General features: G+C 34.3%; 1 long non-coding RNA gene across 1 annotated transcript in view; it reads right to left on the bottom strand.

Annotated features, from left to right (window-relative positions):
- LOC105853471 overlaps positions 1-27,018 on the bottom strand; it is a 292,122-nt gene that overhangs the window by 136,177 nt on the left and 128,927 nt on the right. The window contains exon 2 of the long non-coding RNA XR_001145315.1: positions 14,145-14,227. This is a non-coding gene — a long non-coding RNA (uncharacterized LOC105853471). The remainder of the gene's footprint in view (positions 1-14,144; positions 14,228-27,018) is intronic.

The raw sequence follows: 27,018 nt of genomic DNA, 5'->3' as shown, positions 1-27,018 counted from the left end.
AGCTTATGTTTTCTTTTGAATATAGTTATATTAAAATAATATGATAAGCAGTCAAAAATAAATTAAAGCCAAATACATGTGTCTTTGGTAGAGAGTCCTGTGTTCAACAAAAACCGTATCTATCATCATTTCAGATAGTATCAAAAGTTCTACCAATTTTTGCTGCCATTATAGCAAATCAAGTAAGCTAAATCCAGACAGAATGTGAATAATTATACTATCACACGTCCTCACATGTAGATAAACAGATTATGTAGTTACACAAAATTATTCTCAAACAAGGGTATACAGGCAAATACCTAAGTATGTATATAAACATATATAAACATTTATAAACATGGGAGGCAGAGGCTTGCTTTGAAGACCTGGCTCATGAAATCAGACTTATTCACCTGGCTCATGAAATCAGACTTATTCGCCATTCACTTTGTTATATAAATTATCTTAGTTTTGTAAAACATAATACATATCATATAAAATATATAATATATATAATATAAATATATAATATATATATATAATAAATCCTAGTTAAGTTTATTCAACTCAAATTTTTCCTTAAATCTTTTGAGCATTGACTATATACCAGGAACAATATTCCAGGTACTGAAGTTACACCAGTGAAAAAAATCAAACAAAATCCTTTGAATTCATGCTCTTTACATTCTACAGAAGCATTTCCTTTTTATAAACTAAATTTCCCAAAGGAAACATAAATTAAATGAATTCACAATATGTTTTATTTGAATTTGTCCTCATAAAGCCACAAAATAACACAGCAATTCTTATGTAGATTCCCTCTGTCAATATCTGTATTGCTTTATCTCACATAATACTAAACAATCCTTTATAGAAATACTACTCTTTGCTCTCATTTTTCTGATTATAGAACTGAAGCATGAAGAGGCTAGTAAACTTGCATATCCCTAATAATTATAACCATGTTCAAATTTAGGCAGCCTGACATCAGAATTTATGCCCCTTAAATATCTTACTATAGGTACAGTCTCTTCAAGAACATAAGATATTTATACATTTATATACAGTGCTTATCTGTTAATATTTTACATAGATATTTGTAACAGTAAAACCAAGAGGTAATAATGGGAAAATGAGACATAAAATGATGCTGAAGGAGGGATGTAATTTCACTGCTCACAGATGATAGGGGTGTGACTACTTCTAAATTCTTTAATACAAACATGAGAAATGACTGATTGCTATCAGAATTTACTTATTTCAAGGTATAGTAGAATATCTACTCTACTAATTTCCTATTGATGCTATAGCAATCTACCATATAATCAGTGACGCAAAGCACCGCAAATCCACTCTTTTTTAGTTGTAGATTTTAGAAGTTTAAAATAGATCATCATGGGCTGATTTTTCTGGACGCTCCAGGGACAAATCCATATTTTTAGCAAAAAGCTTCTAAAGTCTGGCATGTATCGAGGTTTGTAAGCTTCTACCTCCACATCAAAGATAATCACTTTAACCTCTGCTTCTGCCTTATAAGAGAAACATGTGCTAGATTATATGCTTTCATTGATTAATTCCACCAACAAAGAAGGATCAATATCATCCTTTTTTACACGGATGCAAAAAAGAATAGAAGAGGATCAAATATTTCCAAATGCATTATGAGTTCAGCAACATTCCAATACCAAAACCAAAGTATAGTAAAATTAAATACCATTATCCCTTATTCATTACATGCAAAAATTACCAGCAAAAAAAAATAAAGACAAAAGCAAAAGCATATTAAAAGGAAAATACAGTGTAAACACATGGGTTTTATCCTAGGAAATAGAAACTTGGCCTATGTAAATCAATCAGTGTAATGCATCACATTTCTGGAATGGTGGAAAAAAAAAAAACACCACACATTTCCACCATAGACCATAGACCATTTAAGAGTGCAATTTTCATTCTTAAATGTGATAGTATAATATCAATCTCAATATCAATTTTCACTCTTACTATGTGACAGTATAATATCAATATATTTCAAAGAAGTTATGGAGAAGTTATTAAGTAGTAAGCCTCTCACCACTAAAACTAAACAAAATAAAAAACCATACTTGTTTATCATCTCAACTGATGCAGAATAAACAACTGACAATCCAATACCTGTAAAAAGGACTGAAAAATATTAGGAAGAGATGGAAATTTTTTCACTGTGATACTATACATTCATCAAAACCCACAGATAACATTTTACTGACTGGTGAAGGTTTGAAAGCTTTCTACCTAAGAGGAAGGCTCTTGGTGGCTTTGACCACAGCAGTTAGGTGGAACAAAAAACAGGTATCCAACTTGGAAATGAAGCAAATCTACATCTGTCTATGACATATTTTATGCAGAAAAAAATCTTGAGTAGCTAAAATTTATTGGAACTAAAAACAAATTCAGCAAAGTTTTAAGATACAAGGTTCACACTAAAGTTCATTATGTTGATATTTATATATAACAGCAATGTGTAATCTGAAAAGTAAATTAGGAAAATATCACAGAGAGTTTATGAATGAGTAAGCATCAGATCTGTACACTGAACACTATATAATACTGTTGAAAAAAATTTAGGATACCCAAATAAAAAGACAATTGAGCTCATGTGTTAGATTGCTATGATAATATTTTCCAAGTGACCTACAGACTGAAGACAATCTCTAACAAAATTTCAAATGGCTATTTTGCTGATATGGAAAATCTGATCGTAGTATGAGTAGCTATAATAACCTCAACAGAGAAGAACAAAACTGTAGGACTCAAACTTTCCAATTACAAAATCTATCAAAAGCTACATATAGGAGACAAAAATGTTTCTGATTCTGGCATAAGGATAAACATTACAAATACAATGAAACTGAGAATGTAGCAATAAAATCTGTATTTCTATAATCAATTAATTCTCAACAAGTTTCCATGGCAATTTAAAGGGGAAATTATTGTTTATTTACAAATGAGGCTCGAACAACTAAATACTCACAGGCCAAAGATAAAAGCCAGATCCTTAACTCATATACACTACTCAAAAAGATGACAAAATTGAAAATAGGCTTGCAAATAAAAATATGTAAGCAAGACGATGCACTGTTCTCAATAGCCAAAGGGTGGAAACTACCTAAATGTCCATCCACTGATCAAAATGTAAAGAAAATGTAATTTAACCACACAGTAGAAGATTATTCAGTCATAAAAAGAATGACATATTAGTACATTCTATGATATGGGTGAACCTTGACAATACAACCCTATATGAATGAAGTCAGACACAAATGGTCACATACATATTGTGTGATTCCTTTCATAGTAAATATAAAGAGTAGGCACATTCATAGGGATGGAATCTAGATTCTGTTTTGTAGGTACTGGTAAATGAGTGAGAATGGAGACACACTGCTTATCAAGTGTGGAGTTTCCTTTTGGGGTGATGAAAAGTTTCTGGAACTAGTGGGTGATGAAAAGTGTACAACTTAATATTACAATTTTAAGTGTGAAATGATTAAAATTATGAATCTTTGTGTTTTACCAGAATTAAAAATTAAAATCTCCAACACTGAAAATCCAAATTGGTAAGATTCACTCACAGACTCATCTAACAAAAAGTAACCTCCTTTAAGTTGAATTGTATACTTATTCATTATATAATTTTGTTTCTCTTTAAACATTTGTTTATCAAATCAACAGCTTTACTATCCATTGAAGTGCATGCCCTAGTTGCTAAAAGTTCTCATTTTTGGCCCTCCCTGGTGGCGCAGCGGGTTAAAGCACAGCACTGAGAAGCTAAAGCCACTTCCGCATGAGTTCAAATCCCGCCTGCCCCGGAGGAGACCACATGGCGTGGCAGACCTCTCCTGACCAGCCCGCTGCTCCCCTCAGCAGTGTACTTCGTCGATCAGCCTGTTCTGCTCCCCACTCTGTCTCTGGTGAAGCCTCTCACCGCCCCTGAGCCTCTGGCCTGTACCTCCAGTTCTGTATGTACAAATAAATAAATCTTTAAAAAAAAAAAAAAGTTCTCATTTTCTGTTCTGCATGCTCCATTTTTTTTTTAAAGATTTATTTATTTATGCATACAGAACTGGGGTACAGGCCAGAGGTGCAGTGGGCGGCGAGAGGCTTCACCAGAGACAGAGTGGGGAGCAGAACAGGCAGATCAACGAAGTACACTGCTGAGGGGAGCAGCGGGCGGGTCAGGAGAGGTCTGGCTCGCCATGTGGTCTCCTCCGGGGCAGGCGGGAATCGAACTCATGCGGAAGTGGCTTTAGCTTCTCAGTGCTGTGCTTTAACCTGCTGCGCCACCAGGGAGGGCCCTCTGCATGCTCCATTTTAATGAAATTTTATTTATAACTTTTTTTTCACTTTGATTACTTTTTGTATGGGGACAATGATTATGTGTTCATTAATATTTATTGTTCAGACAAAACCTAAGTAACTAAGCAATTTATAAATAACTATGGCATTATATTCAGAATATTGCCTTAGCAAGACAAAGAATTAAACATAATTCTATCTTCATATATAATTTTAACACCTCTTCATTTTATTCACCCATTTAGATTAGTGCCCTGATTTCATCATATATTTAATTAAATATCTTTTGATTCTATTTCTTTCTCCTTCATTGATCTACCTTTGCCATGAGACTTGTCTTTTATTTCACATGAAGATGATTGCATTATTTCAATTTAAATATATTTGCTACGGTTCTTCCAGATTAATCTTCCTAAACTTTGCTTTCACAAATCTTTTTTCCATTGTAAATTTTATAATGAACTTGTCCCTTAATCAAGTTCAATTCAAATCATATATTTTTTTAAATACCACCTTTACCTCTACAACCTCCATTTTCTTACTAGTTTTCTATTCTCATTTCTTAAATGTTTAAGCTTAATTCAATACATAGCATGGTTGGGCTCTGGAGTCAGAAGAACTATCATTAAGTCCTAGTTTTAGGACATACTCTTTGGACTATTGAGAGTCACACATCATTGGAATCAGTGTCTACACCTCTAAAATGGAAATTAAAAAGTCCTCTTTCTATTCCCTATGGTTAGAATGAAATTACAGCAAGTTGCTATATGTTAAAGACACTGAAAATGAGTTGATTTTTCAGTGCAGTATATTTCAACAAATGATAATTATGAATCTGTCCTTTCTCTTTAATCATCCCTAAAATAGTGTGTGACTTTACTGAAGAGAGGGATATGTGAAAAATTGACTCCAGGAGTGAATATTTCTTAGGTCAATGGAGAAGGAACATTCTATTTATGGTGACCATTAGTGCAATCATAGTCTAGCCTTCATGTTGCCATCAACATGGTGACTAATTTCAGAGACAGGAAACAACTCCTACAAAACTAAAATTATATTTTAAATATGAAAATTACTTTTCCCTTACTTAATCAGAGTAGTAATCATTTCTAAAATATAGAACTGGGCCATTTGTTCCATTGGGTTGAGGCATCTCTTTTAGCAATAACACCCTGATGCTAAAGTGCGCATACTTGTTCAATGATTTGTTTTTAGAACAGCTTTCTCTCTGTAACTCCAGAAAAGGTATTTTATAATAACCTACCCTAAAATTCTGCAAACAAGAAATAATCCTGTTTGGCTAATAACTGGACAGCTTATATCACACTATTTTTCTTTGTTGTATTTGACTGGTCTCCCTTCTCTAAATTAGTGGTATGTGGATTATGTTATTAATCTCACTTAATGAAGAGGAAGTGAAAATGGAGACTTGGCCTGCTGCTACATATGCAAATATGTAGTTTGTCAGTTGTACAGACAAAATGACCTCTTCCTGACTTCCCATTTATTTACACGTTGCTAGTGAACATAAAAATATGTCTTTCCATGGCCTGAAGCTGCAATACTCTTCTGATTAAAATTTTTCTTTAGTAAAATTGCAAAATTAACAGATGAGCCAAATTATTTTCTTAATGTTCATATCAAAGTGTGACCAAGAAGTGGGGTGCTGACACTGTGTTCCCAAAGGTGTGACTCAAGTCACAAGTTTTTGTTATGGTTCAAGGAGAGAAATCACACTTTTCTGAGATACGACACGATAAAGTTGACACAGAAAGAATCCAGAGAAACGTGGCACCAGAAAATGCCTTTCTCTGGATGTGGATAGAGTGAGCTGAACATGTGGGAAAAGTCATCGGGAAATATGAGACCCCAACATTTCCCATTCCAATAAGCTAAACAACTTGAACCGATGTAAGGCTGAGTTCATCCACACTTGCCTGTGTTCTACTGTGCAGCCTGTGAAAGGTCCTGCCTGCTGTTAGCCTTCCTTCTGCTTCTAGGAAGGTGTCATGCACAAGCTTGAGTTAACCACATTCCTCCACCAGACAGATCACTGTGAAAGGTCCATTTTCTTTTATTATATTAACAATTTGTATGTTTACTTGGGTAATTCCTTCGTTCCTGTTTGTAACTGTTTAAATAGAAATGTAATAATGGTTTGGTGTATACTCTAAATATATTTTCTTGATGACATTTTCTTTCAGTTACATATTTTATGTTCATCAAGATGTCATGTGTTCCTTCTACACAGCATTCCATGGTTTCCATATATCCCCTTCCACATTTCCTCTCTCTGAGGGACAGATATTTAGGTTGCTTTAATTTTCTACCAAAAAAACAATAATGCACTGCCTACCCTTGTATATGATCCCTAATCGAAGTGCTGATTATTAATTTGGAATATACAAGTAAACTGCGTGGACACAGACTGAATATATATTACACTTAGTTTTGATTTTGATTGTGTTAACCTCTGCAGATAACTTTGCAAATTTGTTTTAGCAGTAATTTCTTTAGGGAATTGACCACGAGTCCAGCAGTCACATCATTTTTTGACCTGTCAAATGTTTGTTCTTCTAACCATTAGGGAATAGTGTGTTATAGCTATAATTTGAAATAATCTAATGTCTTATCAGTGCAATAATTCCTCCATAGGTCTTCTATCATAGTTCATTTCCTATTTTGAATAATGCCTATTACCTGTATTTCCCCACTTTTCTAATGGCATTCATGAATTAAGATATGTATGTATGTGCCTGTGTTTGAAAGATATATTGTGGATGTCATTTATATTTGTCAGAAAATATTAGTATAACATCGTTTTATTGGTGTTATAGGTGAAGCAAACGAAATATGACCTGAACCTTACATTTTTAGAGAAACTAAATTTTCAGATACACACAATTTATAATATTAAAATATAGTATACAAGATGATGCTTTATGGGTGGTAGAGGGTACTATCAGCACAGAGCATTGCGCCTTGGGTGGGTAATGGCAGGGTTCTGGACAAGTCCACACCTCATTGAACATAATTGAACCATCAGAGTTTAATGCATTACAGTGAAAAAGCCCAAATAGAAAATCCTATAATTGTCCTCTACTTTTTCCATTTCTTTCTCATATCAGCTGCTCACTCAAATACCTTTTGCCTCTTTGTAACCCAGTCCTGGTTTTGTTATAGTGTTAACAGTATTAAAATCGCTATGATTATCACTGTTAAAATAGACATAATTTTAATTGTATTTTTAGAAGCCTTTATCGGAAAATGTGATGTATAGATCATATTATATATGTGCACATTTGCATGCACTTATGTGAATGAATGTGGATACGTATATATGTTAGATCAAAATGTTTCCACTCTGTTTGAATATCAGTGGGTGTGAGTACATTAAAGACTACATTGCTGTCTGCTGCTCCCTCCCTTTTGGGGCATCCTAGCAAATTCCTCGAGGACAATAGTGTCCAGGTCAATAGTGCTTAAAAACTTTCAGCTACCTATATTTATCTTATGCATACACACACACACACATATATTACGTATTTGTATTCATCACAGGATGTATGATCTGCATATGTAGGTTATATGTATATAGTATATACAATATAAATATATGTATGTGGTATATATTCAAGTGGGATATTTTATTTACTCTCAAAGCATTTAATTAAAGACTATTTGGTATAATGAGGTTTCATAAACTTAACAAAACTTTAATTGCACAGTAAACAATCTCTCTTCTGTTTTTACAAGTGAAACATGCTTTATTTAGGTGACTTTAGCAGAGGGAACTACTCTGTTACTTCCACAGACCAAATGAGACATTAGGTTAAGAATGAGCATGAAGTACCTTATGTTTACAAAGGCTATTAACTTTCAACAATGTCAGAACTGCTAAAAGCTATTTCTCAGAATTGAGGACAACTAGGTGCTTGCTGTGCAGAAAATCAAAGTAAATCTAATCCCTGCTCTGTGCTTTACTTTGCTCTTACCCCCACTCAACCTGTCTATATTTCTCTTCTCCTTCTACTGTCACATATATATATATATATATATATATATATATATATCTTAACTACTGAATCAAATGCTTTGTCAATTAACCTCTTCTTTCCGATATACCATATTTGTTCAAACTGTAAGATTCAAGCCAAGAGTCATTTTTCCATTTTTCCTATAATCTATTTTAAAAGTCCCGATTTTTGTCATTAACATTACTCAGCACAAATTAGCTTCGATGTACAAAATGTGCAGTGCAATAATTAGCTAGATAGTAGTAATTAGCTAGATAGTCAGATCTTTGATATATAACATGATTTATCTCATTAACTAAAGCCCTAAAACAACTTTGCCTAGTTAAATCATCTATCCTTATTCTATATATTATTTATAATGAATACAAGAGTTTCAGTATCTGAAATTTCATTTAATTCATAACCATGCAGATTCTTGCTTAGTCCTTAAAGGACAGAATCACCATTCTGAAATGTTTTCATGGTGTCACACCCATCATCTGGGCCTATAAAATCCCATACCTCCAACCCTCTGACACGCCAGTGACAAACTAAACAGTAGATGGCACTATCACTTAGGAAAAAAGAAAGCTGACTTTTTTTAGGCGTTTTGCACAATAATCATACTGTCTTCGATATTTCCCAATGGTATGAGCTGAGAATGACCGTGCTTAGTCACAATCAATCATTATTCACTGGCAGATTAAAATGGTTAGATATCCTTGGTTCCTTGATTACATCAAACTCAGGATAAAACTTACTTCTTTTTGTTAAACATTTTTACTTTTGTTATATTGCTGCCTTTTATGACTATTTTACAAATATATGGCCCTGGATCATATAACAAAGTCCTCTAAATATTTCATTTGATAATATAAATTACTATCTTTAAAATATCTCTCCCAAATTTAGTAAGAAGTACAGAGTAGTTTACTTACAATCATACATACTGTATAATTCTGCATCAGACCCTTAAAAAGCAAATACACTGAAAGATCTTGCCTATAGTATAGAAGTAAACTATAAAGCTTTATTTTTGGTGCTAACTTATTTTTCTAGAGATAACAGAATGTTATAGTCTGTTGGATGTGTTTATCTTTACTAGCATTACAATGAAGCTCATCTATAGTTTATTAGATTAAGTAGTAGGTCTAAATACATTCAAGTATCAGATTATTTTAAAATAAGCACTAACTTATAATCTTTTATCCATCAATATTAGACTTCTCACAATATTTTTATGATGATAGAACAAAACAAACAAACAAAAACATGAAGGTCCTAATACCATATTTGGACATTGAAGGTTTTATAGGGAATGCACTAGAATTTGGGGGGTAATTGTTTTATTTCACTTGTTTGGTTAAATGGTTTTATGACAAAACTGTATAGCTGCTAAATTCGTTAAGTTTAAAATCTTACACTTTTTAAGGAAGCATAAATAAGTATAGCTCTTATATGGGGATCCTCATCGTTCTAATAAATTGAGCTAGTGAGTCAGTCACTTAATGGAAATGAATTGAACTGGGTGCAACTCCAAGTGTATCCACTGGAAGTAAATGAATGCCCTGAATTCTGTGGAAAGCAACTGGACTGTGTCACACAAGCATCCAAAGAAAACAGGTGGTGATTTCCGATTTCCCAGGTGAGGATTACAATCAAGTTGCAATTGTGACTCTCTCCTGTGGAAGAGCAAATACGGATTGTTCTTTATCGCCATGCTCTGCTGGTGTTCTGTTTGCTGCAGACACTGCTTTTCAGGCGACATCTCCTTTACAGACAGATAAATTCATCCTTTTGCCAAGGACATTTGTAATTGTCAGAGCCTTTGCTGCTTCCTTTGACTGGAGTGAATCAGCTGTTTAACTAAACAGTAAGAAATCGCTCACACATTTCTCCTTTCTTCCACCAGCTGTAGCTTTCTTTCACGCTTTATGAAATGCCCCCTGCTAATCAAAGCCAAATAGTGCATGATGGACTTTCCTGAAAGCGAAAATGTTTTCATTCCAAGTACAAAACATTTTAGCAGTCTGTGATTTAATCTCTGCTCTTTGTTTTTCCTTATCAAGTGATTAACAAGCTGAGGCAGGGACCATTCGTTTTTCTGATTCATACACTACCATGCACTTTGATTTCCTTCATATGAAGGTTGCATATGATGGTGCCTTGTGGTACGTACATTAAGGAAAAGATGAGTGATCATAAAGGAAAATACAAAGGGCATTCTGCCGTATGGAAGAGAACTGAGAATGTGAGGTTTAATAGAGACTCAGGGGCTTTAGAGCTGGGGAAACTTGCGAATAGACTTTAGGCTGGCCAGCTTATCTGTTCTAGATGTCTACATCCTAGGACATCACTTTATGGCAACCAACACTATCCACCACTCATCTACCTCATTAATGTTTTTGAATCAGTTCCTGTCTGCTGAAAACCTCATATTATATTTGGCAGCATTTTCTGTTTTTTATAGCAGTAAGATGATATGTATCTTTCAATGAAGCAGATATATTCATTAAAATATGGTAACTTTTATGAACTTGCCTTTCATCTTGGAAAATGAATTTTTGGTTTCTACCTCATGGGAGTGGATATACATTTTACAAGTGTAAAGCACCTGACACATAACATGAGTTCATTGAACATTTGTCATGATTTGCATTTTTTCTCAAGTATAATCACTGCAATGGTTGTGAAACAGAAAATCATTGTAAGAAGTGACTTATCAAATTTCCACAGTTGAAAATAAACTATGAACTAGTGCGAACTTTCAAATTTTTTTTTCTTATTCTTTGAGAAAAAGATGGGGGAATATTTAAAGGAGAAATATTCCTTTGTTTTGTCTGTTTCCTTTCCCTTTGTAAGTAAATATTTTGATTGTAATATCTCCAGGACATATGGCAATCATACAACTATCATTCCACAATGTGTTGTTAAGATATAAGAAAGACAGGGCACTCCCTGATGGCACAACAAGTTAAAGAACAGCACTTCGAAGCTAGCCTCAGCCACTGCAGCTGATACCTCCCCAGGGGGTTGACCCACATGGCATGGCAGACCTCTCCTGACCCACCTGCTGCTCCCTTCACCAGTATACTTTGTCCATTGGCCTGTTCTGCTCCTCACTATGTCTGGTGAATCCTCTCACTGCCTCTGCATCTCTGGCCTGTACCCCAGTTATATATGCAAAGTTAAATAAAGCTTTGAAAAAAAGATATAATAAAGATAAATACTCTAGTTCCTAAATAGACAGCACTGCTTGTAAATTACTCAAGGAACAGTCAGAATAGTTCATTGGATTATATTCATTCCCTAGAACTGACAAATCCCATAACAGTCAAGGAATTCTATACATCTTTATCAAAATTAAAATTAGAACTATTTGTTACATACTGATATGATAATTAGTTAAAATGTATTGTTCTGAATTTTAAAATGCAATGACAATGTATTAACACTATTGAGGTGAAATGGAACATTAGTCAGTGCTTAAATTAAACTAGATGATATTTTGCATATTTTAGAGTTTTACATATGTTGGGGTTTATATGAAACTGCTCATGTTTCACTTATTCCTATACCTCAAAAGCCCTTAAAGTGAGATTAGGGTGATTTGGGTGGCGAATAAACAATCTTAATATCATTGACACTTGTTCAACCTTTGATCTAATTTATATGGATCATGCCAGCACTAATTTCTGTTCTTAATAAGTGCTGCTTTTGTAAATATTTTAGGTTTTTGAGTTCCTGGCACTTTTATACCAAATACAAATTTCTTTTGATATTTACCCTGCAGCCACTTATTTTTCTATATAAATGAAAATGAATGAATAAATATTACAAAATGAGTACATGAGTAGGGAAAATGGTGGTGAAAAGAGTAGTCAAAACAAAGAAATCAAACACTTTTCTATAAAAGTAGCACACGATTGGAAGGGAATATAAGCAAAACCCGTGAAAATCCTATTTCCTGTGGATGACAATTTATATTTTTTCCTCCTATCTTATCTCTCCATTTCCATTCTTTATCAAACTCAGATTCCAATTTGGTTAATTTTAATTCTACAGAGGAAAGAAGTCAGATGAGTTCATTAAAAACAAAAACAGGGCCCTCCCTGGTGGTGCAGCGGGTTAGGGCACAGCACTGAGAATCTGAGGCCGCTTCCGTATGAGTTCGATTCCCGCCTGCCGCCTGCCCAGGAGGAGACCACATGGCGAGCCAGACCTCTCCTGGCCCGCCCGCTGCTCCCCTCAGCAGTGTACTTCGTCGATCTGCCTGTTCTGCTCCCCACTCTGTCTCTGGTGAAGCCTCTCACTGCCCCTGAGCCTCTGGCCTGTACCCCACTTCTGTATGAATAAATAAATAATTTTTAAAAAAAAAAAAAAACATTTTGTTCACTTGATTGTTGTTGATATTGATTGATAGACTATAGTTCCTGGATTCTGATCTCAACAGGGTGGTTCCTAGACCTACAATATAAAGACCTGCACAACATGACCACATCCAACGGAGGAATCAATCTGTAGGGAATATGTCACTCTCAGAAATGATGATGAGATGAATTTGGAAGAGTTATGAAAACACTTGACACAAAAGCATACAAATAATTCTTAAATCTACTAAGGAGTTGTCAGAAGGTTTGCCAATGTGACTAGACCATGACTCACTGATTTCATTCTGTAGTACGTACCTTACAGACATTTTTGTCTTTTGAACAGGAGACATGTTTAAGATTAATCCAAGTATCATACTTTCATGCACAGTGAAACAGGAAAAACAGAGCTTATCAAAATCATGGATGACTAAATTGTGGAATATTACCAGTGGAATATTATGGCATCAGTTGAAATAAACATAGATTAATGAACTAAATTGACAAGCATAATGCTGAGTCCCAAAAGTAACATATTAATAAATATGACATAAGCCTTTAATTACCTTAAAACTGGTAAAATGAAAACCATATTATAAAATATATGAAATACAATATATACACAAAATTTTATAAAATTGAAAATTTTACTTTCCAGTATTTATTGTAGTTACCATATATACCATATATAATATGAATTTTGCATGTATAAAATGTAAGAAACATTTAAAAATCAAAGTAAAAAACAATGTAAATCCCTTTAAATATATATGATAATGAAAGTATTTGTTTTTATGTAAGTAGGAATTCGGATAATCTCTACTAAAACAATTTTGCAGCATGTATCAAACATTTAAAAGTGTTTATATATTTGTCTGAGTATTATCACTTCCCTGAATTCTCCCAAAAATATGGTTAAGGATATGCAGAGAGGTGGAGCAATTACTCTGCATTATAATATAAAAATAAGAACAAAAGCAGATGTTTCACATTTAGGGAGTGGTATATCAGTAATGTTATGTCCTAAACACTGGACTTTTATGCTATCATTAACATAAATAAACAAACAATTCAGTCTGCCAATAATGTTAATTTCAAGACTTTACTTCTCTCCCAGGTTAATACAGCCTACCTGGCTTCTAAAGATGCTCCCTTTAAGTTCTTAGCATTTCAAATTTGTATTCTATACTTATATACTTGCTATTTTGGAGGAATATATAAGGTGTATATCCTTTGTTTTAGTTTCAATTTATAATTTCACACCATGTATACATTTAAAACATATTGCTTCAAATGTAATTACCTAATTTAATCACATGTAGTAGGAATTACAAATGGTGTATCTTAAATGTTTTTCAATGAACGGAAAGCACTTGTTTGTCTTGATTTGTGGTCCTTAGAAAATAAAGCAGTAAAAGATTTCACACTTTTTGGATAGTCATACCTGAGATATCCAGGTAAGGTGAGGGCTTGAAGCTGTAGGTCACTCCCAGACTTCTGACGTCAGGATAGACTGGTGCTGTCAATCTGGGGATAAGCACAGAAAAACCTGGTCAATCAAATATCAGATCCATGCATAAAAGTCTTGGCTATATTAAGCAAGGAAATATCTACATAGTCCTAGCAGAAAGCCTGCCTGCCAACTATATGTTAGTTGGCACTAGAGACTGAGGCCTGTTTTTGGTGTCTGGAGTGGGAATGGATGTTTTGTTATCTGGTAAATGTGGTCAAGTTTAGTGTGGGTTAATTTGCTGTTATTAGAATCGGTGGACTAAGTAGCATAGTAAATACAAATGTGGGTGGTAGCATGTGTGTGTGTGTGAGTAATCTTTCACAGACCAATGCTATAATGTGAACTGAGATAAATAATCAATTTTCTGTACATGAGGTTTAAAACAAAAAATCAGTCACCCTATAAATAAGCATAAGTGTACTTCAGAAAAACACACATAAATTTGTCCTGGAAATTTATTTTAGAAGTTGATTATAAAATTTAATTAAGTTTAAAGTAATTATAAAACTTATTTCTATTAGAAAATAATGCCTTGAGCAAAATGCTTGAACAAAGATTGAATCAGATTATTCGGCAGGCTTATTGTTTGTTGAATTATTCAAAATAAAATGCTTCCAAATTAATACATGTATACCTTAAATTTATACAATATTATACATCAAATGTATTTCAATAAAATGCACAAACTAAAATGTTTCAGTAGTGCATGCCTTTGTGTTACAAAACTCATGTTTATTATAAAACTCAGTTCAAAATCTAAATCTGCCATTTGAAAGCCATGGGGCATTCTAAAATTTCTCATTAATAAGAAAAAAAAAATTAATAATAAAAATAGTAACTATTTTGAAAACTTGCAGTACACCAAGCATACTGGTATTGAAAGGTTAGTGTGGATTCTTTAATGATTGAAATAATTTAGAATCCTTTAGAATAGGTATGCCAATCACCATTTTACTTATTAGGAAAATGAGGTAGGTATAATAAAAAATTAGGCAAGGTCACTATTAGTCAAAGAACAAGACTTCTAAGCCTGCATTTTTCAGTCACTGTATTAAATCTTCCTCTAGTTAAAGGAGAACAGTATTAATAGACACATCAAAACGGAAGGCTAGTGTACACAGGCACACAATCATCTATGTCTGCAAGAAAATAAGTTTTGTTGGGCTGTTATTGGAGAAAGGAAGGATAAAGACACATTCAAAAAATGAATAGAAATATCTTTTAGGGCCCTCCCTGGTGGCGCAACAGGTTAAAGCACAGCACTGTGAAGCTATTTAGGCCACTGTAGCATGAGTTCTATCCCCGGACAGGCAGGTGACCCACATGGCATAGTAGACCTCTCCTGATCCACCCACTGCTCCTCTCTGCACTTTATTTCAAGCGCCTTTTCTGTTCCTCACTCTGTCACTGGTGAATCCTCTCACCCTCCACCCCTTTTATCTCTGGCCAGTACCCCAGTTCTTGTATGCATAAATAATCTTTAAAAAAAAAAAGAACGAAAAAAATATATTTTATATTCTCCAGTCTTAAATAAGCTCTGCTATTTTGTGTTCCAGCAAATAGAGAATGGTTGTTGAAAATCCCTTTAGTGGATTTACGTATTTGCATAAGTATATCTGTATTAGTCAGAAACGGCTGAATATAAAACCCTAAAAATGAAGTTTAGTTCATCAGAACTGAATTGCTAAAAACTGACTTGTTTTTGTATGTTCCACATTCTTAAGAAAAGGGAATGTGCCTGCTTGTCCACATCAGCTAGAAAAGGGGGTTAATTATCCAAATTTGGTACACTATTGCCCTCTGGGCAAAGGTACCCACTGTCCTTTTATGTAAATAAAGCTTTATTGGACACAGTCTTGCTCATTATATACTAATAGCTTATGGTTGATTTCCTGATAAAATGGCATAATTGAATGGCCTTGCTATGAATTTTTAGGGGGAAAAGTCAGCTGAGTCATCTTTTGACCCAATAGAGGCAATTCTCAATGGTGACTGATTTTGTTGACCCAGGTTTAAGCTAATCATTGGTCAATTGTGTTGGGTTGAGAGTGAGAATATGAGCCAATTTAGACAATGAGGCTAGAGCATAGGTTTGCTGAGTGTATATGAAGAGACCTTAACCAACATGCAATGATCAACGTGTCACACCAAAGATAACGCCCTCCAAGAACCTCACAATATGGCCTTACTGGAAATAGGGCCTTTGCAAGTATAATTAGTTGAGAATCTTAAGAATCCTAATGAATATAAAGTGGAATTTAAATTCAGTGACTCATGTCATGTCATCGTGAGAAAAGGACACAGAGGCGTAAGAGGGGAAAAGTTGTCAAAGCAAAGATAAACTAGTGAAAGCTAGAGTCAAGGAAGACATTATTAAAGGGAATTGTAGTAACAGAGAGAGGAGCCAAATCTCAGTCTGAGCTGAATTCTTCCACTAAAACAAATGAGAAGAGAATTCTGTTTTATTATTGAATATATTTGACAGGCCACTTATGAATTTAAAGGGTATTACATGTTAATTTGATACATTTATATATTGAAATATAATTGTCATTATAGTGATACTTAGCATCACTGTCATATTATATAATTACCATTCCTTTTATCAAGAGAGTTCTAAGTGCTGGGGTTGGAGTGAAGTGGGATGGTGTAAGATGGGTTGGCCACCCAAGTGATGTCCTTTATTGACCTCACCTGAAGCAAAATTATACTTGCTTTTAGCAACTTGACAGGAGGTACTTCTACAGGAAGTTGGGTAGCAGCTAGGTAACCTCCCCCAAATCAGCCTTCTTACCTTCCCACAGGTACTGGGCAATGGGAGCTGTCTCTTATTTGAGGATTGCATTCCACAAATGTTTTGAACAAGACTCTTTTAGTTTGTCAAGAAAATATGAAATATATTCACATTGCAATGAGGCAGAAAAGCAATCATAACCACAAGTTTTCTAAAATCTGTTCTAATATGTGCCTATCTAAATATTTAAGGGCCAGGAAGAGAGGGAATAAAAGGGTCCAGAAACCGGAAGAAGTCTGTCTAAAATTTAGTCTAGCTAGGGAAAACCTTAAGGTTGTAATATTAAAGGCCAAGTGGGGCAGAGAATGGCTATATGCTGTCTGCCACAAGGTAAGCAAGACTAGACATCCCAGGATTCTGGGAGCTAGAGGAGAAAATATCCTAGATAGCAGGTCCTACTGACATCTTGGTTTGGGCCTTCAGTCATATGACATGTGAGCATCCATTTTAAGACAAGCAATTTGTAGTGCTATGTTGTCAGCAGTCTTAATCCTTCCTACATGTGAAAGCAGTCCTGGAAGTTCTTAGAGCAACTGTATATCAAGATTAACTGAAACCACTGAGAAAACTCAAGAATAGAGAAAGCAGATCTTAATATCATCCATGGCATGTAAAATTAAATCAATATCATCAATCTTGACCTTTCCTTCTATCTTAATGTTCTGTCAGGCATATATCCCATTTATATTGATGCAATTTTATCAAGGAATTCAGTTACTTGCAGATAAAACTATCATAATTGATACTGTGATCTGCATGATTCAAGAGAGCTACCTGACACAAATGACAGTGTGAACTGCACTTTCTGCAGCAGGTCAAAGCTGCAGCCTGGCTTGGTTTCTGATAGTCACTGTGCTCTTCAGCAGGATAACCAGCAAGGAAGCCTGAAGACTCTGTGGGGCTCAGGATTACCAGTAACGTCTCCTAGAGTGTTATACTGTAACAATCAAGTAGCACATAAGGGCTATTTTTGCAAATTACATAATTTCCCTGAAGTGTTATTTAATTTGTTAAAATGTATATAATGATTTGCACATGGTTATGAGGATTAAATGAGAAAGAAAAAGCATCGCACATTAAAAAATAATAGATTTGCTGAGAACCTAAAATTTGATGTTGTTGCTATGACAATGATTGCAATGGTTTTTCTTTAAATTCTTACAGAGAATATCAAATCACTGCAGTTTAAACAAACAGTTGCTATAATTGTATGCAAGGAGTAACTGGTAGCCACAACGCTTTGTTTACCTCAATGTGATTATCATCAAGTCTGAGCACAATACGCAAAATGCATTTATCCATTTTTGAATGAAAAGGATGCTGGGCAAGAAAGGTTAACGTGGTTCAGTATCTAATAAGTAGGCAAGTGATCTTGATAAAATGAATAAGGAACCAATACCAACATAATCATATATTAGAGGGGCAATTGGAGAATCTTACTCTTCTAAAAGACTCACAACGATAGAGTTATATTTATCTGACTTCCAGACTTAGTAGACACTAATTTTTATACAAGATAGCACAATCGAGTGATTACAAGAGACTGACAAGTCATTTTGAGTTGACAGACCAATCAAATAAATGAAATGTGTGTATATAATACAAGCATGAGATGTTTAAAAAGTGAGCTATCAGGGCCCTCCCTGGTGGCGCAGCAGGTTAAAGCACAGCACTAAAAAGCTAAAGCCACTTCCGCATGAGTTCAATCCCCACCCTGGGGGTGACCTGCATGGCACTGCAGACCTCTCCTGGCCTGCCCGCTGCTCCCCTCAGCAGTGTACTTCATCAGTCAGCCTGTTCTGCTCTTCACTCTGTCTCTGGTGAATCCTCTCACTGCCCCTGCACCTCTAGCCTGTATCTATCCCAGCTATGTATGCATAAATAATTTTTTTTTTAAAGTGAGCTATAAAAGGGGGGAGAATACATCTCAAACAATGGTTCTAGGAAATCTCAGTATCTGTATAGAAAAAAAAATGTTCTTCCATATCTCATTTTTTATGTCAAATTAAATATGAAGCATAAATTATACTGTAAAATATTTAAAAATGTACAAGATAATGATGAAAAACATTTTGAGTTTTAATTACATGTATCTTAAACAGCTATAACCTAAATTCACAATGGAAAAAGCATGCTTCCTGAGAAATGCAATTATAGTTATTTGGTGATTTTTTATTTCTTCTTTTATCACTTCCAAGAGATGCTTTTACTCTTTCAAAAAACTTTTTCCTCGTTGCCTGGAGACAGCCATTGCATTGAGGAAACAAGGCTAATGTTTTAAAACTTTCATTTTACTTTGATTTCTAAAATTCAAACTTCATTTCCACAGAGGCAGAAATTGCAAGATTGGCTGGTAGCTAGCAGCCAGGTGTTAGCTATTCACTTTTTTGTTTCTGCCAAAAAGCTAGAAGCAATGAAATGAAATGTATGTCTTAGGGAAAACACCTACAAATTTCATCACAGGGAGAAACTATAAAATTGATAATCTATTTTTAAAATCTGAAAAATCTTTGGCAATATTTTGCTGTTAGTTTAAGATATATCCATGGCTAAAATAATGACATTTAAAATTTTAATTATAATCAGTTAACAAAATTACTTTATTTGGGGGCTCTCCTTGAGGGCCAGTGGGTTAAAGCACTGCATTATGAAGCTCTCTGAAGCCACTGCAGCATGAGTTCAATTCCCAGCCAGGGAGTTGACCCACATGGCGTGGCAGACCTCTCCTTATCCACCAGTTGCTCCCCTCAGCAATGTATTTCGGTAGATCTGCTTGTTCTGCTCCCCATTCTGTCTCTAGTGAATCCTCTCATCACCCCTGCACTTCTGGTCTGTACCCCAGTTAATCTTTTGAAAAACATTATTTGGAAGGATTTTTTTTTTATTTTTATTGAGGCAAAGTTGGCTTATAACATAGTATATTATTCAAAGTTGTATGTTCACACTTCACTGAGAAGTTACTAGACCACACTGACCACCAAGGATGGGACCCCCATAGTCCACAGTATTCTCTCCACCATTTGCCCTACAGATTCCCCCATCCTCTCATTTATACATTCAGATTTCGAGGGTTATTTTCTTTCTTCTTCTTTTTTTTTTTTGGTATGTTTTTGCTTACCCTTTCTTTTGTTTCTCTCACATGTATTTTACATGTGAGTAAAATCATACAATATTTGTTTTGTCTTCCTAATTAACATAATCCCTTACAATTCCATTTATGTTGTCCCAAATGACACAATTTCTTTTTTTTTTAATACCCGTGTAGAATTCTATCATGCAGTTCTACTCCACCTTCTTAAAATGCACTCATCTTTTCTTTAGCACTAACAATAACTTGGTTATTGTAAGCAGTGCTGCAATGAAGACAGGAGTGCACATGTTCTTTTTAATTTGTACTTCTGCATTCACTGGTAGGTACCTAGAAATGGAATTTCAGCATCATGGGATAGATCCATTTTTTAACATTTGCAAAACTCCATACTGTTTTTGAAAGGGACTATGTCAGTCTACATTCCTATAAACAGTATCTAAGGGTCCCCTTTTCTCCAAACTTTTTTTTTTTTTTTAATATGAGACATTCTCACAGGTGCATGGACTCAGAGGTGCAAGGTGGCATCTCAGTGTTTGATTTCCATCTCCTTATTGAGAAGTTAGATAACCATAATTGCGAAGGCTGCTGGCAATCTATGTTTTCTTTGCAGAGTGCCTATTTACCTTTTATGTTGATGTTTTGATTGGGTTTTTGTGTTGATATGTATGAGTTATTTGTAAAGCTTAGCTATTAGTCCCTTCTCAGATATAAGATGTGCAAATATTTCATCACATTTATTAGGTTATCTTTTTGTTTTAATTTCAGTTTCTGTATTCCAAGCCTTTTAGTTTGATGTAATCCCATTTTATTATTTTTGCCTTTGTTTCCATTGGTGTAGGGGAAGAGTCCACAAAGACCTATTTGAAGCACATATACGAAGTTGTATTATTTAAGTATTTTGTGGTTTTAATATTTACATCCAAATATTTAATGATCTTTAGTTCATTTCTGTATGTGCTGAGAGATGTTGTCTAATTTCCTTCTTATGGCAATCCTGTTTCTACAGTTTGTTAAAAGAATGGACTTTAATTTTAAAATATATACTTTTGCTCCTTTTAATAAATTAAATGCCCAAATACGTGGGTTCTCAATTCTATTCCATAGGTCTTTGTATTTGACTTTCTTCTAAAACATACTATTTAATTACTGTAGATTGGTAATACAGTTTGATGTATAGTTTTGTCAGGATTACTTTGGCTATTTGTGGTCTTTTTCAGACCATAGAAATTTTATTAATGTTTATTCTATTCTTTCAAGAATGCCATTGAAACTTTCATTGTGATTATACTGAATTTGCATATTAACAGATAAGATGGCCATTTTACCAATGTTAATTTTTCCAGTTCACGAGCATGTAATGCTCTTCCATCTCATGTCATTTTGTATTTCATGTAACACTATTTTACAACTTTCACTGTACAAATTCTTCACCTCTTTTCTTAAGCATATTAACAGTTTAACAATGGGATTATTTTCTTGATTCCTTTCTCTTATTGTTTTTGCTTATTGAAATGTAATAGATTTTTGTAAATTGATTTTGTAACTTGACACCTTACTGTACTTATTATTTCTGATATTCTTTTAGTGGAAATTTTAGAGTTTTCTATGCTATCCTCATATCATCTGAAAATAGCAGTAATTTTACTTCTGCTTTCCAAACCCAGATTCCTTTTCTTAACTTTTTCTTGCTTCTGGCTAACACTTCAGAATTTCTGAAAAGTAGTGGGGAAAGTGAACAACCTTGTACCTAACCTTAGAGGAAAAGCTTTCAATTTCTCACCAGTTAGTATGATGTTAGCTATGTGCTTGTTATATATAGCTTTTATCATGTTGAAGTATCACCTTCTATCACCATTTTTGGGGAGTTTTATCACAAATTGATGTGGAATCTGGTCAAATGCTTTCTATGTATGCATTTATATGACTGTATGCTTTTTAATCACTCTTTTTGTTGATACAGCAACATTTTTGGATGTTGAATCATACTGTGTCTCTGAAAAAAATGTCACTTAGCCATGATGTATAGTCTTTCAATGTATTGTTGCACATCTTTCTGCTAAGGTTCTGTTGAAGATTTTTACATCTATTGATATATTCTTCAGGGATATTGGTCTAAAGTTTCTTTTTTCTATACTTGTTTTTGATGTCAGAGTAATGTTGGCCTCAAAATGTGCTTGGGAGCACTTTATATTCCTATTTTTGGGGAAAAAACTTGAGAAGGATAAGTATTGGTTACTTTGGAGGTTCATCAGTGAATGAACCTAATGAAAACTAGTCAAAATTTTTCTCTTGTGAGACCTTTGATTACTGTTTCAATTTCCTTGGTTGTAACTGATCTGTTTCTTCTTGATTAAATCTCAGATGGTTGTATGTCTCTAAGAATTTGTCCATTTTTTTCTATTATTCAATTCACTATCATATATAGAAGTGTATAGTATTCTGTTTTCTGATATCTGTTTTTACTAATCTTTCATTTCTGAATTTGAGATTTTATTTCTTTCCCTTTCACTACATGAATTTGTAGGACATATTAAACAATTCCAAATATTTTGTGGTCATATTTCAAATAGCCTTGGTGTATTATTCTCAAATATCAGTTATCCTTAAAGTATCACCAGTGAAGATCAGAGGATGTCTTGTGGATACAGCAGGGTGTCTTCTAACAAATCAATTGTTAGAGAATTTAAATCACAGCATGTTGAATTCTGAACTTTGTCCTTACAAGTTTCAAATTCCACATGCAACCAACAATAGCTATAATAACTTCTTACAGTATTGTCCTATTTTTTAAAAGTTGTATCTCTTAGAGACTTTGAAACTGGGGGAGGAATTGTCCACACTACTTACATGGATTTTTTTTGGCTGATCTTTTATTGAAGTTGAATGTATAGATTGCCTTTGTCATTAGAAATAATTATTTATGATATTTATATTGATTATTGGTACTTTAATTTAAAAATTAAGGTAGTTTAATATTTGGACTCATTATTTAGACTCTGTTCTCAAGTTCATTATCAACTGCAAATAGCAGTTGGTAATAAGAATATAATTGCCTTCTTTCTCATCAAACTAATTCCATTAAAGTGGCTGTATCTGACTTCTGTAAAATTCATTTTCTTCATGAAGAAATGAAATATTAATCAAATAACTGCTTTTATCTTGACGCTCCATTCTGAGTATAGTAATACTGATGATATCACATAACTATTGATGACTAAAGTACACATATCCTTGTTAATCAATGAAAAACTATATATATATATGATGGACAAAAATGAACTCCAATATAGTTGACATAACATAAACTAAGAAATTGCATAACCTACCTGAAAGAATAATAGTTTGCCCAAAACATATGTCAAAAAACCCATTGGGAGGCTGAATAGGCTTTGGTATTTTAGTCACAGCCTTTTTTCAGCTGATACAAATATCATTTCCTTCCATAGCTTTCATTAGAACTCTCAGATATTAAATTGGCATGTTTGTACATACAGAACTGAACATTTCCATGGGCCAGACTTCAATTTTGTACAACCAGCTGGACCACTCAATTTGATATTTCAATACAATGTTGAAAGTGTCATGTATAAAATTGAATTTTTATATTATTTATTCTCCCAAATAGTTCATCTGAATTACCTTCCCTGCCAGTGCTAACATTATTTCTTTCACACAATTTTGAAACATCTATTTAATATTTGCCTGCCCTTTTCTAGCTTTCCATAGCGACTTAGTCAGAAGGTCTATGTGTTACCTCATGCTTACACGATCTTAATATGCATAACAAATACTTTCAAATAATACACAATGTTGGAGAGAGTAGTGAACTCAGTGGTTACTCCTCAAGAGCATCTGGGAACAAAATGGTTCTAGAAAACATCAACAGAAATGGCTGTTATTGAGGAAGGTTAATTATTCCCCAATTTAATTGCTACCTTCTCCTAAGTAAGAAATCACAGAGACTCACATAACACATATACATACTATATTCACCATCCAAAAGTGAACTCAGGGATGTTTTATATTTAGATTTTCAGGTAGCTTACAAAGACAAATATCTCCGCTGTTCTCAGCTATCATGCCAATACCTGAGACGCAAGCTTTCAATAAAACAAAATTAATTCTACTATCAGTGAGCCTCCTTTTATGATCTAACAGACAAAGCAAAATTACAAATGCAAACAATAAGACCTTGATTATTACAAGTTTTTTGATTAAAACATACAATGGGCAAAAATAGATAATATATGTGGAGGGATGATGGTTACTTTTATTTTTAAATGTTTTGGTAGAAATGATGACTAAGACATCTTTTCCTAAAAGGGAGAAGAGAAGAATGGGAAAGAAATACTTTATTTTCATTATGATAACATTGGATTGCAACATTATATATGATTCAGAAGTGGTGGATGACACTTCTTCGGATATTACCACACCACAGCCACCATACCATCAAGACACCCCATGGTGCTCAACCATAAAAAGTACTGAAAGAAGCACACAGTCCCTACCATAAAAGGAATGAAGATGAAATAGCAGTGCTGGTGGAGCTTGGTAACTGTTACATTTTGGGTACTTATGTGTATCTATGTATGTGTATTTATGGAAAAGGGCAGTTGATAAGTATGTAACACATATGTATGGGCTAGGAAGTTCTGCTATAATAAATACCAAAAACTGGGTAGCTTTTGGGAGAGGTCTAAGATCAACATATCAGGTAGGGTTGGTTTTATTCTGGGGTCTCTCTCCTTGGCTTGAAGATGTTCATTTTTTCCCCTAAATTTCCTGTGTGTGTTTATGTCCTAATATTCTCTTATAAAAATATAATTATAGATTTATATTGCATATGCATTATGCCTATGTATAGTCATGTTGCACTGAGGCCAACTATCTGATCTCATTTTTGCATTAACTACCTCTTCAACGTCTTTTCCTCAAATATAACCATGATCTTAAGTACTAGGCATTTGGCTATCAACACATAAGATCAACACAAATAGCATGTTCATGTGCCTTTGTGAACATGTGTTTTATATGTTGTGTTATCTGTGTACGTGTCCTCATATTCGTAAACGGTGTGACTGAAGAGATGTAGAGTCTGTTGATATAATAAAGGAAGCTACACACACTGCAAACATTCATAGTTTCTTTTATGCAAGTTAAGTTTGGGAACTGCTAAGATTTTAGAGTACAAGAGGATAAGTCTTTGAAAGAAGATGTTAGTTTTAGAATTGTTTTCAAAAGAAGAGAGAATTGGGGAAAATGAATAGCAGAATACACAGGTTTTTGAACACGGTGATAGCAAAGAGGAGCTACCACATACTGCCTTCCACTTTCAGTTTAGGTGACAAGGACAAAGAGAAGGAGTGTGAGAATTTATGAGACTAGAAGATAAAAAGTTAAATGATAGTACTTAGGAAAGTGAGAATGCAAGTATTGCTGAAAAAAATTAGATGAGAACTGTGTAATATTAATATAAATTTGAGATTATTAGTTTGTATATATATTCATTAGACACATTTGTGTTCATTTCTCCAGCACATCTCAGAACAGAGATTATGAACGTTAAAATATATTGAATTGGGGACCTGTGAGTAAACCGGAAACAAAGTAACGAGGATATTTATGAAGAAGTAATAAAAATAATGGGCTATGGGGATTTTGCCAGATGACAAGTGAAGCCAAGTTGATTTGGAAGTTAGCTTTGCAACATCTTATTTCACATCTATAGTCATTGCTGCTATGATTTTCTAAAATTATGTTGATTAACTGATTGTCTGCTAATAAGCCTCCAGTTCATCTTCCGGGCCTTACCCAAGATTTGCTTGTCTACTTCTACCTCATTAAAAAATACCCCCAGGTTTCACTTCACAGTGCTTTGTTTCGAAATATACTATACATTCTGACACCACACTATTTTCCCCTAAATGTTCCTCTCAATCTCTCTTTTCCTCTCCCTAAAATTAAGCCTTTTCCCAGCCCTCCTTGGTGGCGCAGCAGGTTAAAGCACTGCACTAAGAAGCTAAAAAGCCACTTCCGCATGAGTTCGATCCCCGCCTGCCCTGGAGGTGACCCAAATGGCTGGCAGACCTCTCCTGACCCTCTCGCTTCTCCCCTCAGCAGTGTACTTCTCATCTATCTGCCTGTTCTGCTCGCTGCTCCGTGTGTGTTGAATCCTCTCACCGTCCCTGTACCTCTGGCCTGTACCCAGTTCTGTATCCATAAGTAAATAAATTTTTAAAAAAAGAAAATTAAGCCTTTTCCTGACTACAAACCCTAATGTAACTAAAAGAAAATATAACATGAAGTAGCAAATATGATGAAATTTATATTCAAATTAATACAAGATAGGAAAATAGCATGTATTAAACACTTGACTTACTATTACTATATTCTTGGCACCATGTATAGCAGTCTTATAAATTTAGTAGCAATACTTTTGCCAATTATATCAGAGAAGGACATGAGGAATTAGAGTGCTCAATTAACTCTTCTAAGTTTTCATAGCAAATTATAGCTGGAAGTTTTACTTATTCTATTTACAAAACGATCAGTATATACTCCATTACTTCCCAGTATCCACCCACATACACATATACCTGAAAAGATAGGTAAGTCCTTCTCTCTCTTCAGTGGTGTTATTTCACTGTCCATAATTATGCACATGTTTCATTTTGTATACAAAATATTACTGTGTTTCACGTCTAGAAATAAACCTCTTCTTTAAAGAAACATGTACATAGGATTTCCCTTATGGCAAAAGGGTCTAAGTTTCGGCGCTATGAAGTTATCGGTAGCCACGGAAGCACAGGTTTGATACCCAGCCAGGCAGGTGATGCACGTAGTGCAGCAGACCTCTCCTGTCCCAGTGCGCTATTTCCATTATCAGCGTATTTCAGTAGATTCACCTGTTCTGCTCC

This window comes from Condylura cristata, unplaced genomic scaffold (assembly GCF_000260355.1).
Source record: "Condylura cristata isolate star-nosed mole 26May11 unplaced genomic scaffold, ConCri1.0 scaffold00010, whole genome shotgun sequence".
NCBI classification, from domain to species: Eukaryota; Metazoa; Chordata; class Mammalia; order Eulipotyphla; family Talpidae; genus Condylura; species Condylura cristata.
Note: the sequence above shows the minus strand (reverse complement) of the source record. Positions and strands in the feature narration are given on the sequence as shown.